Source organism: Peromyscus californicus, unplaced genomic scaffold (genome assembly GCF_007827085.1).
Source record: "Peromyscus californicus insignis strain IS unplaced genomic scaffold, ASM782708v3 Scaffold_10__1_contigs__length_136768540, whole genome shotgun sequence".
Taxonomy (NCBI): domain Eukaryota; kingdom Metazoa; phylum Chordata; class Mammalia; order Rodentia; family Cricetidae; genus Peromyscus; species Peromyscus californicus.
The window spans coordinates 115,541,352-115,555,525 of record NW_026294391.1 but is presented as its reverse complement, the minus strand read 5'-3'; positions in this window follow the sequence as shown (position 1 = coordinate 115,555,525).

Here is a 14,174-nt window from a genome sequence, read left to right as displayed (position 1 = left end):
TGTAAATACATGAGTGTATGGACCGTGGCACTCATGTGGAGGTCAGAGGGCATCCTCACGTGCCAGTCCTCAGTTTCTACCTTGTTTGAGAGTCTTTCTTGTTCACTGCTGCAGATGGCAGCCTAGCTAGCTCAGACTTTTGGGTATTCTGTCTCCCTCCCATCTCTCTGTACGAGTTCTGGGATCACAGATGCGTGAGCTACTACCTCCAGCTTTTCCCTGGGCTCTGGGGATCCAAACTCAGGCTGGCAGGCTGGCACAGCCAGTGCTTTACCCACTGGGCTGTCTCTTGAGTCCTAGTTCTAAAATTTATATGAAAAGTCAAAGGGCCCGGAATAGCTAACTCCTGGCACACACTTGGAATAGCAGCACTCAGGAGGCTGACGCATGAGGATCTGGCCTTTAGGTGAGACAGGCTACGTGGTGAGTTTGAGGTCAGCATGTGCCACATGAGCTCCTGTTTAAGAAACTAAAACCCACACCTGTGCTCTCAGGTGTGTACTCCCTTTTTCCTAAGCACACCTCTTTCTATTAACGCCCATGCTTATTATTATTCTCTCCTTAACGAATTCCAACTCTGCTTCACAAGCGACAAAGCATCCAACGCACAAACCTTAATGGGGAAACTAAACTCAGACTATATACATGGAGATCAGAACCGTCTGTTATCTAACCCACCATTAAAGCAGGCATCACTGAACCACACACCTGCAATCTCAACATTTAGAGGAGGTTGAGGCAGGAAGTTCGCCAAGAGTTTGAGTCCAGCCTGGGCTAAAATGTGGGACTCTTGTCTTAACAACCACGATTCTGGGTATGGTGATGCATGCTTGCAATCTCAGCTCTTGGGAGGCAGGGGCAGGAAGATCAGGAATTCAAGGCCATCCTTGGCTCCATAGTGAAGTTCAAGGCCAGGTTGGGCTACATGGGATCTTGTCTTACAAATATAAATAATAAAGAGATTGGCAAAAGAATAGAGACATGGGCAAAAAAAATTGGATCACCAAATGGCCAGTGAATGTATGAGTATATACGTGACTTCACTACTTATTATGGTAATTCAAATTAAAGCCATGATGTGATAGTTTTATATATTCACTAAAATAGTTAAGTTGAAAAAATGTGGGGGTGTTTATAAGAATATGAGGAAATCAGAATTCTCTTATTGTGGTCAGAGTATAAGTTGGTGGAATTGCTTTTGCAAAGCATTTGGAAAATATGGATTTCTTTTTTTCTTTTTCTTTCTTCTTCTTCTTCTTCTTTTTTTTTTTTTTTTGGTTTTTTGAGACAGGGTTTCTCCATGTAGTTTTGGTGCCTGTCCTGGATCTTGCTCTGTAGACCAGGCTGGCTTCAAACTCACAGAGATCTGCCTGGCTCTGCCTCCCGAGTGCTCGGATTAAAGGCATGTGCCACCACTGCCGCCTGGTGTATTTCTTCCTTTAAAGCAATTTTATAAGATTTATTTTTGGGGGGCATGGTGGTATTTAACTTTAATTCCAACACTCAGGAGGCAGAGGCAGGTGGATCATTATGAGTTCAAGACCACATTGGACCACATAGTGAGAGCCAGGTTAATCAGGACTACATATGGAGACCTTGTCTCAAACTTTTTAATTTTTTTTATTTTATGTGTATGAGTGTTTTGCCTGCAAGTATGTGCGTGTACCATGTGCACATCTGGTGCACATAGAAGCCAGAAGAGGGCATTAGATCTCCTGCAACTGGAGATGGTTGTGCTGGCAACCTAACCCAGGTCCTCTGCAAAAGCAGCAAGTGTTCTAGCTGCTGAAACATCTCTCCAGACCCACAAATGCATTCCTTATACCTCAGCAATTCTACTTGTACATCTATACCTACCAGAAGTGCATACATGTGCTTACCAAGGGATATTTATGAGAATCACAACAGCACACACATTTATTTTTTAGTGCTAGAGCTGAAACTCAGAGCACTGTATACTAAACAAGCACCTGTACCACTAAACGACAGCCCTACTCCATAGCAACACACTTTGCACCAGACATCTACTGGAATACCAAACACCACAAGACAAATGGCTACAGCTACACTAATGAATAATAAGTCTCGCAAACATACTGAACAAAATACAACAAAAACAAAAGAATACAACGCTTGGGGGGTTGCTGAGAAAACGGTTCAGTGGTTAAGAGCTCATACTGCTCGGGCAGAGGACCCAAGTTCATTTCTCAGAGCCCCTACAGAGTAGCCAATAACCACCTCTAACTTTAGCTCCAAGGGGACCCAATGCCTCTGGCCTCAGTGGATGCCTCAGTGGACACACACACATGCACGAATACACACTCACACACACACAGACTTAAAATTTAAAAAAAAATGTAGAGCTGGGATGTAGCTCAGTGGCAGAAGTCTTGCTTAACAGATCCATGGCTTTACACTTTGTGTGTGTGTGTGTGTGTGTGTGTGTGTGTGTGTGTGTGTGTGTGTGTGTGTGTGACCTGTTCAGTTCCCAGTACCCACATGGCCACTCACAACCACCTGTAATTCTAGGTCCAGGGAATTAGATGTCTTCTTCTGACCTCTGTCACACCAGGCACACACATAGTGCACATATATACATACATTCAGGCAAACCCCTCACAGACATAAAATAAACAAATTAAATAAATAATAATAAACCACATTTTAATTTTTTATTATTTATTTATTATTTTTTCAAGACAGGGTTTCTCTGTGTAACCCTGGCTGTCCTGGAACTCACTCTGTAGACCAGGCTAGCCTCAAACTCACAGAGATCTGCCTGCCTCTGACTCCCACGTGGATTAAAGGCATGTGCCACTACTGCCCAGCTAAACCACATTTTTTTTAAAAGAAAATGAACATCCTATCAAAAGAAATTACAGATTCAATAACATCTCAATAAAAATATCCACAGCAGTCTTTCCAGGAATAGAAATAAAACTTGCTAAATTTCACATAGAACAAGAAAAGACCACAGATGGCCAAAGCAACCCTGAACAAAAAATGTAGTACTGGAGAGATGGTTCAGTGGTTCAGAACACTAGCTGCTTTTTCAGAAGACCTGAGTTCAATTCCCATCACTCACATGGTGTCTCATTTGTAAGGTAACTGATGTCTTTTGTGGCCACTGCATGCGTGTGGTATACAGTCATATATGCAGGCAAAACACCTATACATATAAAATAATAAAATAATTTTAAAATACTTAAAAATAAATTTTAAAAAAGAAAAAATAAACATTAAAAATAAGATAATACTGGAGAACTTGCCATTCCAGACATGAAGATATATTATGGAGCTGTAGTAGCAAAAAGAACGTGGTGCTAGTACTGAAACACACATAGACCAGTGAGCAAAACAGAGGCCCCAAACATGCGGACTGTAACTATAGCCATCTGATAGCTGACAAAGAGGAAAACCATACACCCTGGAGAAAAGACGGCATCTTTAATAAATGTTATGGGAAAATTGGATCTCTATGTGCAGAACAATTAAGTTAGACCTATATCCACCAACGTGTACAAAAAGTAGGTCCAAGTGAACCAAACATACAAATTTGAAACCTGAAATGCTAAAACTTCTAGAAGGAATATGCAGTTCCCTGCAAGACATAGGTGCAGGAAAGGACTTTCTGAACAGGAATTTGTCCAGGAATGAAGGCCAAAAACTGAAAAATGGGACCTCATAAAACTAAAAAGCTTCTGTACAGCTAAGGAAACATTGAATTGAAGAAAAATCTCACAGAATGGGAGAGAAACGTTTTCCAGCTATACATCTGACAGAGGATTAATATCCAAACTATACAAAGAACTAAAAAAAAAACAACAAAACAAAACAAAGAAAAAACAAAGGCATTAAATGATCCAATTTAAAAATGGGCTAGGGATCTATCTAATCAGGGAGTTCTCAATAGAATAAAAATAGCTAAGAAATACTTCAAAAATGCTCATTGGACTGGCCAGTTTTATGTCAACTTGACACAAATTAGAGTCACTGGAGAGGAGGGAGCCACAAATGGGAAAATGCCTCCATAAGGTTGGATTGAGGGCAAGCCTACAGGGCCTTTTCTTATTTAGTGGTTGATGCACTCTTCCATGGCCTCTGCATCGGCTCCTGCCTTCAGGTTCCTGCCCTGTGTGAGTTCCTGTCCTGACTTCCTTCAACTATGGACTACAATGTGGAAGTGTAAGCCAAATAAACCCCTTTCTCCTCAACTTGCTTTGGTCATGGTATTTTATCACAGCAATCGTAACCCTAACTAAGACAATAATTCTTAGCAATTAAGGTGATGCAAATTAAAACAACTTTGAGATTTCATCTCACCCTAATCAGGAAATGGCTAAGATCAAAAAACAACTGAAAAGAAATGCTGGAAAGGTTGTGGAGAAAGAGGAATCCCTATTCACTGTTGGTGGGCTTGAGAACTAGTGCAACTACTCTGGCAATCAGTGTGGAGAATCCTCAAAAAGCTAAAAGTAATCTACCATATGACCCAGCTCTACACTCATTAGCATATGTTCAAAGGACTGACAACCTACTTCACAGATACTTGCTCAGCCGTGCTCATTGCTGTTCTATTCACAACAGCTAGAAATGGAAGCAACCTAAATGTCCTCCAACAGATAAATGGACGATGAAAATATGGTACATATACACAATGGAATAGTATTTAACTGCAGAGAAAAACAAAATCAGAAAAATTTCAGGTAAATGGGTGGACCTAGAAAAGATTAAGTTGAGTAATTTAACCCAGATCCACGACAACAAGCACCACATGTTCTCATACATTCTCTGCTTCCTAGCTCCCATCCTAGCTCCCAGTCTTCTCCTATGCAAATATAACATAGGGTAACTGAAGTAACCAGGGAAGTATAAACGGACAATGATGAGCGGATAGATGTTGAGAAGGGAAGAGCAGAATACAGGTGATATGAAGTGGGAAATGGAAAAACGGAGCAGGAACTTCAACTGGTAGAGGGGGGTCAACACAGGAGAAAAGGAAGGAGAGACAAATAACGCCAAGGTTATTTTGTAAAACCTCATGGAATATCTACATATAGACAGACAGACAGACAGAGACAGACAGACAGATTTTTCAAGACAGGATTTCTCTGTGTAACAGCCCTGCCTGTCCTGGAGCTCGCTTTGTAGGCCAGGCTGGTCTCAAACTCACAGAAATCTGCCTGCCTCTACCTTCTGAGTGCTGGGATTAAAGGTGTGCACCACCACACCCAGCTACCTCAAGAAATTTTATTGATTTATATTTACCTAAAATCATACACAGTACATACACACATTCCTATTGGTTTATATTTACCTAAAATCACTATCTATACACACACATAACACATAATGTGTGTGTGTGTTTGTGTGTTTGTGTGTGTGTGTGTGTGATGCTACTATAAAGGAAGTTATGCCACTAGGGCATATGCTCCCCACAAGAATCATAGACTAACAAAAGCCCCAGTAACAGACATGAGCAATCTCCTTCAGAATGGTTGGTCAGGGTAGTCCAAATGATTCTCAAAACAGTAGAGACTATGGCTGTTGTCCTTGGTTGCCTCTCAGAGGTTGAAGGAAAGCCCCTATTGCTGAAGGCACTGTACATTTAGCATATATGACTTAGATTATTCAAGCTGGATCTAACCTTATCTAATCTTTCCTGTGGTCTAGCTTCTATGGTACCATCAAATACTATGCAAGCTACCGAGCGAGAGAAGAAATAGTCCTACCCAGCTGTGATGCCTATGAACCACAGTGACCAGCATGGCAAGATATTCCTAAAAGTACAATAAGAGGCACTCACATGGTGATAACCCAGAGCTGTCTAATTGGAGTTAAGGTCCACTCAACAGGAAGCAAAGCATGCCTGATGCTACAATCCTAGTCAAATTCCCAGGGCTAGCGAAGTCACAGCTCTGAAAAGTGAATCTACTACTGCCACTTTGCTAGGTCAACATAATCCCTAACTACCTTCTAAATCTTATCCCTATACCCACAGGTAAGTGTAGCTACCACCCCTCATCAAAGAAGTTTCTATATACAGCAAATGGAAACCATTACAGAAAACCACAACTGGACACAATGCAGAAATCAATGGATCATGGGGAGGCCATCCCCAATGGTGATATCTACATCATCTTCCTGCATCTATGCCTCAGGGAATATATAAGAAAAGGAGCTAGAGAGATTGTAAGAACCAGTGAGTATCCTATGAAATAGTTTTCTATAGAAATGGCTGCATAAACAAGATCTGAACAATGGCAATATCCCTGGATGGGCAACTGACGACTGCTGAGAGTCAGTCTCTCCCAAGGATGAGCCCTCCTAATTGGTAATCCAATACAAAGTTGTAAGCTCTGGAATCATATATACACAAACAACAGAAACATATTCAGAAGGTTGAATTTATATATGTACACACACACACACACACACACACACACACACATATACAGATATATAACAATGATAAGAGACGAGGTAGCCATCAGTTTGGGAATGGGGCATACATGAAAGGACTTGGGAGGGGCTAGAGGGAGGAAAGAGAAGGGTAAAAGTGATATAATTATGTTTTAGTTAAAAATGTATTTAAAGTTTTTAAAAATATAAATACCCCTAGAACTAAAAAGACTATAGCTTCGAATATAGCCAATGTATAGTTAAAAAAAAAAAGAGTCCCTTGCTTTTTAAAGTAGTTCAACAGATATTTTCTGTATGTGTTTGTCTACCTATATGCTCATACTTCAGGTTAGAGTTCTAGCAATTAAATCATTCCTTGGTGTCAGTTGATAATTACCTAGTATCTAATAACTGATTTTAAAGCTGAGTATACTAGTGCCCACCAGTAATTCCAGCATTTGGAAGGCCGAGGCAAGAGAATCATGTGTTCGAGTTTAGTCTCAGCTACCTGGTGAACCTTGCCTCAGAAACATTTTTTTAAATGCCAGCTATGAGAGCATACATCTGTAATCCCTGCTCTTGGCAGACCAAGGTCAGAGGGGGAGACCGTGAACTTGAAGCCGTCCTCAGCTACACAGTGCATTACTGGGCTACAGAAAAAGACCCTGTCTCAAAAACAAACCCAAGTGCTTGCTTCAGCAACACTTATACCAAGAAAGAGAGAAGAAAGGAAGAAAGGAAGGAAGGCAGGAAGGCAGGAAGGAAGGAAGGAAGGAAGGAAGGAAGGAAGGAAGGAAGGAAGGAAGGAAGGAAGGAAGAAAAGAAAGAAAGAAAGAAAGAGAGAAAGAGAGAGAGAGAAAGAAAGAAGAAGAAAGAAAGAAAGAAAGAAAGAAAGAAAGAAAGAAAGAAAGAAAGAAAGAAAGAAAGAAAGAAAGAAAAGGAGAAGAGAGACAAACTGATTTCTGGGCACTGGAGATCGGACCTCAACACATGAATTTCAGTGTAGATATTGGATTTCTTACCCAACAGGGCCGGAAGCTGAAGGGTAGTAGGTGCTGAAAATGACAAAGTCTAGTGATGGCAGAAGAAAGAAAGGCCTTGATCATTCCCTGTGGACTGGAATTCCTATTCTCACAAACATACAACCAGAGACTACCTCAAGATCACATGGCATTTTTGCATCCTAACCTGGAAAAAAGACTGAGCAATTGTAAGATCATGTCTTTGTAAAGGAATGGGGGAGGGGAATAAAAAGAATTAGAATCCTAGACAGACCAGACTACATAGTGAGTTTGAGGCTAGCCTGGGCTACATATTGACACATTGAGACCTTGTGTCAAGCACTCAGGGATAGTGAAAGGGAGGGAAACACAGAGAGACAGATACAGGCAAAGACAGAGACAAACAGGGAGAGAGAGAGACAGAGAGAGACAGAGAGAGAGAGAGAGAGAGAGAGAGAGAGAGAGAGAGAGAGAGAGAGAGAGAGAGAGAGAGAGAGATCGCCTGGGATCAGCTGGGCCCTGGTGTGGAACCTTGGCAATTATGGGCTACAGAGGGGGTGTAGCAGTGGCTTAGGTGTGGAAAAGTGGAAGCAGTAAAGTGAAAATCAGGGACATAAATAGGTTGGAAGCTGTATATGGGGATCAGCAAGAGGATGGAGATAAAGAAGCCTGGGGATGAGTGGGGAGAAGATGCTGTGACAGCCAGCAGCGCTCACGTGGGCAGATCCAGGGAAGAGAAACCGCTCACACTGGACAGGAAGCCAGGGGACCATGCCAGCTAGGTAGTACAGAGCTGTATTACCTCATCATGAGGTTAAAGATCACCTCCCCCACATACTCCTCTGAGCTTTCTCAAGGTTTCTTTTTGAGGGTCCCTGAGAGTCCCTAGACTTTTCCATCATGAGTGGCTTCTGAGCTATTTCTCCATATTGTCTGAGTGCAACAGAGAAGACACAGTGCGGGCCTATGACTGAGACAGAGGCAGGGTCGAGAGCCTTAGAATGCTTAGTTTGAGCGGACAGGGCTCGTGCCAGGAGGACTTGCCTGTCACTCACCGTTCAGTTGCCTGGCAAGGATCCATATGACGGCATTGAAATCTTTCTGGGTAGCTCCATGGAGTTAAGGAAGGGGAGTGCGGAGACAAACAGCCTACAATTATTGGAGGTGGACATGCCAAAGCTGATTCAAGAATAGGGAAGGGGTCACAAATTGCAGAATGCAAGGATGTGGAAATGGGGGTTCTAGTGTGAGGTCAGCTAAACCTGCACCTGGCCTTGCTCCCCAGGAAAGTGCAGAGATGTCCCTTCACCAGGAAACAACTTTGAACAGGCACACCAGCTTTCATTGAGGTTGAAATGTCCCACCACAAACATTTTTGTATGGACCCTTAACCTCAATATCTCTCTGCTTGTCTGCATTTGGCAGTTCTCTCTCTCTCTCTCTCTCTCTCTCTCTCTCTCTCTCTCTCTCTCTCTCTCTCTCCTCTCTCTCTCTCTCTCTCTCTTTCTCTTTCTCTCTCTCCTCTCAGTTCCTTCTTCCCCCCTCTCCCTCTTTCCAACAGGGTCTCACTATGTATCCCTGGTTGTCCTGACCTCGATATGTAGACCAGGTTGACCTCGACCTCACAGAGATCCGTCTGCATCTACCTCCCAAGTGCTACACTAAAGGTGTGCACCACCATGCCAAGCCCAGCAATAAGGTCTTTATTGAGCTAATTAAGTTAATTCAGGTCATTAGGGTAAACACAAATCCAACATGAGTTGTATGCTTATGAAGAGAGATGGGAGAGCCACACAGACTGCCATACACCTGTAATCCAGTCACTGGGAGAAGGTGCTGGGGCAGAGGATCAAGAAAGTTCAGTCTGTGCTACATAGTGAGACCTTAATCTCAAAAATTAAAATAAACAAGTAAATGAGTGGATGTGCCCATGGTGCTGCAGAGATAGTGCTCAGTGAGTAAGAGCACTTTCCATACAAGCATAAGGACCGGAGTTTGAACCCCTAGGACCAATATAAACAATCTGGGTGTGGCTGCATGTACCTGCAACCCCATTGGTATGGGGAACAGAGGCAAGAGGACTGCTAGAGCTTGCTGGCTGCCAGCCTAGCTGCAGGTTCAGTGAGAAACCCTGTCTTAAGGGAATGAGGTAGACAGGAGTAGAGCAACAACACTGTGGTTGTTTGAATGCAATTGGACCCTATAAACTCATAGGGAGTGCACTATTAGGAGGCGTGGCCTTGTTGGAGTGGGTGTGGCCTAGTTGGAGGAAGTGTGTCACTGTGGGGGCGGACTTTGAGATTTCCTATGCTCAGGACACTGCTCAGTGTGTCAGATGACTTCCTGTTGCCTGCAAGATGTAGGACTGTCAGCTCCAGCACCACATCTGCCTGCACATTGCCATGCTCCCCGCCATGATGATAATGGACTGAACCTCTGAAACTGTAAGCTGCCACCCCAATCAAATGCTTCCTTTATAAGAATTGCCATGGTCATGGTGTCTCTGCACAGCAATAGAAACCCTAAGACAAACACCCAACATCCTCCTTTGGTCCCCATAAATGTATACAACACACACATACACACCAAAAAAAAAATGAAAAAGACATTTTAGGTGGGATGTCACACACCTATTGGGAGATAAAGGTAGGAGGTCAACCTAAGCTACATATTGAGTTTGAGGCCAGCCTGGGGTATATTAGACACCCATCTCAGTCTCAATGTATGTTTCTAAACTAAAATAAATAAATAAATAAAACACGAAAACAAAAACAGATAGGAGGAGCAGGAGGAGACTGAGACTAAGTAATTAGGGTGAATGATTAAGGAGCCTATAATTCTAATAACCCAGGAAGCTAAGGTAAGAGATTGTCTCAAAGAGAGAAGTTAACAAAGAGAGAAGTTACAGATGGAGGGAGGGAGGGAGGGAGGGAGGAAGGGAGGGAGGGAGGGAGGGAGGGAGGAATGATAAGGGAACTAACAGACACAGAGGAAAGACCTTGTGAACAGGAAGAAGGAGCAACCTGCAAATCTATAAGCCAAGGATAGAGGCCTCAGGGAGAAACCAACTCTGCTGGCACCTTGATCTTGAACTCCTCTCCTCTAGTACTGTGGGAAAAACCAAACCAAACCCACTGTTCTTTATGGTCCTAAGTGTCATTATGATTTGACTGTGAAATGCCCCATACTTTCTCATGTACTTGAAAACCTTCTTCCCAGATGGTAGCACTGTTTTGGAAGACTTCTGGAGCCTGTCTTAGCAGAAGTGGGTCATCAGAGGCCGTTCTTGTGAGGCCATAGTCCTGACCTGATTCCAGTGAACTCTTTGCTTGGTGGATAGGTATGTGAAAAGTAGCAGCTACAGGATTCTGTCACCACAAACAGGGTGTTTCTACTATTCTTTGTCTGTCGTGATGGATTAAGAAGTCCAAGCCAGCCTTAAGACCCCACTGCCTCTGCCTCCTGAGTGCTGAAACTACGGGAGTTCAGGTATTCACACTCATGCTCAGTTGACAGAAAATTCCCTAGCCATTAACTAAAAAAAGGCTTTCCTACCTTGTTTCCATGGGGTATTTTTGTCAGACTGATGAGAAACATAAGTAGCACATTGCACAGTCTGGGATTCTTTGTTACAAGAGCCCAGGCAGGCAAAGGCTGCACAGCTGGACTAGCAGCTGGAATGCTCGGACTTATCGAAATCTGTGGTGCTGGCTAACAGAGAAAGACAAATGGACAAAACTGGGCTCAGTTGTGTATGCTTGTAGCCCCAGCTCCCCAGGAGATGGAGGCAGGGTGGTTGCTTGAGCACAAGAGCTTGGAGCCAGCCTCAACATCACAGCAAGGTCCCATGCTGTAGTTTGCTTTTTGTTGCTGTGATGAACACAACCAAAAGCAACCTGGGGAGGAAAGGACTTATGTCAACTTACATTTCCAAGTGACAGTCCGTCACTGAGGAAAATCAGAGCAGGAGCTCAAACAGGAGCAGAGACAAGAACCATGGAAGAAGGCTACTTAACTGACTAGCTTCATGGCTTGCTCCTAGCTAGCTTTTTCATACAGTCCAGGACCACTTACAGGAGTTTTTGCCCACACTGGTCTAGCCCTCCTCTTGTCAATCGATAATCAATACAATTCCTCACAGACATTGCCACACCAAGCTAATCAAAGTAATTCTTCAGTTGAGGTTTATCTTTCCCAGGTGATACTAGGCTGTACTAACTTAACAATAAAAACAAACCAGTACACCCCCATTTCTTTCTTTGTAAAAGTTGTAATGATAGTTATTGATTTGCTGAGGGGAGGCAGGCATGTCTCAGCATACTTGTGGAGGTCAGGGAACAACTTCTGGCAGTCAGGTGTCTCCTGCTACCATGTGGGTCCTGAAGATGGAACACAGGGCATCAGGCTTGGCGGAAAGCACCTTTGCCCACTGAACCATCTCAACAGCCCCAAGGCCCTGTTTGGAAGAAAAACAAAAGATGAGTACACACCCCAGACATTTAAAGTAAAGGAAAAGAAGGTTGAGATCAGCCAGAGCAGGGGAAAAATTATGATCAGTTCCCAAACTCAATTCTGTTTATACACCCAGAGTACAGCAATTAATGGGAAGGCTGTTTCCCCTTCCCAGGGAGCATCTCCTACGCATGTCCCCTAAAGCTCTCCTTCTTACTTAGCCTCTCTGGGTCTGTGGATTGTAGTGTGACTATCCTTTACTTAACAGCTGATATTCAATATAAGTGAGTGCATATCATGTTTGTCTTTCTCGGTCTGGGTTACCTGACTCAGGGTAATTTTTTTCCTGGTTGTATCCATTTGCTTGAAAATTCCATGATGTCATTGTTTTTTTAACAGCTTAGTAATACTCCATTGTATAAATGTGCCACATTTTCTTTATCTATTCTTTGTTTGAGGGAAATCTAGTTTGTTTCCAGTTTCTGGCTATTTACAAATAAAGCAAAATAGGTTTTGTGGATAGACTGGAGGTGGGTGGGGATGGAAACAGAGGGATCAGGCTGGGGAGGGAGGATGGAGAGAGAATGCAGGGAGAGATGACTGGAATTGTGGGGCACTGTGGAAACCTAGTGCAGTGGAAACGTCCTGGAGTCTATGAGAGTGGCCCTAGTGAGGACTCCTAGTAATGGATACAGAGCCTGAACTGGCCATCTTCTGTAGCCAGGCAAGGCTTCCAGCCGTTGGATTGGGACACCAACCCAGCCACAAAACCTTCAACCTACAACCTGTTCTGCCTGCAAGATATTCTGGGGCAATAGTAGCTCAGAGCCAGCTTGTGGGAGTGGCCAATCAATGACTGGTCTAACTTGGGGCTCATACCAGGAGAAGGAGGCCATACCCAACACTGCCAGAATGGCCAGGAACTGGAAGCTGGATGGCTCAGAGAGTAATGATTCCCCATGATACTCTGCTATACTCATAGATTGGTGACTAGCCCGATCATCATCAGAGAGGCTTCCTCCAGCACCTGATGGGAGCAGATGCAGAGACCCACAGCCAAACATTAGGTGGAGCTCAGGGAACTCCACAGAAGATGGGAAGCAAGGATTGTAGGAGCCAGAGGGGTCGAGGATACCAGGAGAACATGGCCCACATAATCAACTAAACAGGGCTCACAGGGGCTCACAGAGACCGAAGGGGCAATCATAGAGCCTGTGTGGATCTGAGCTAGGTCCTTTACATGTTGTGGTTGCTTAGCTTGGGGTTTTTGTGAGACTCCTAACAGTGGGAGTGGGGGTGTCTCTGACTCTTTTGCCTGTTCTTGCCTTCTCCTCCTATTGGGCTGTCTCATCCAGCCTTGGTATGAGGGTTTGTGCCTAGTCTTATTATGCATCTTGCTATGCCATGTTTAATTGAAAGCACTGGGAGGCCTGCTCTTTTCTGAAGGGAAATGGAGGAGGAGCTGATCTGGAGGGGGCGGAGAACTAGAAGGAGTAAAGGCTGTGATCAGGATGTACTATATGAGAAAAGAATATATAGATATAGACATAGATAGATAGATGATAGATAGATAGATAGATAGATAGATAGATAGATAGGTAGATAGATAGATAGATAGATAGATAGATAGATAGATAGATAGATAGATAGATAATGTGTCAAAGAAGAAAAAATGGGAAGGCTGTGTACCCTTGGAGAGAACTCTAGTGTTACTGACAGAATATATAGCAAACACTTCCCAGTGCTTCCCTCCAGAGGTGCCAAACTCCATGTAGTGCATTTCTCCTGAGAAAGAGTTCAACTAAGCTGGTCACTCCCCAAGGCTAGCCCTCGCAGGCATTGCAGGATAGAGAAGCGGAAGAAAGAGGCAGGAACCAGGTATGATGCACATGCCTGTCAGCTTAACACTTGGAAGCCAAAGCTAAGAGAGTTGCTGCAAGGTTGAGGCCAGCCTGGGCAGCACAGCGATTTCCAGGCAGACCTGGGCTACATTATGAGATTGTATCTCTAACAACTGCAACAACAACAAAAAGATGGAGACAAGACAGTGATATATAAGTCACAAGAGCCACCAACATCTGTAAACCAGACTTCAAGCTTAGGCAATGAGTCAAAGCAGGTTAATACTCAAGAGAGTAGAAGCAAAAATGCATTTCTTGTCAATTTGGTTACCCAATTGCTCTGTGTGTTTGTTGGTTTCATTTTGTTTTGTTTTGGAGACCGTCTTGGTCAGCTGTTCGAGACAGCCTTGTACTCATTGTATAGGCCAGGTTGGCCTCCAGCTTGTGGCAATCCTCCCTCCTTAGCCTCACCATGCCT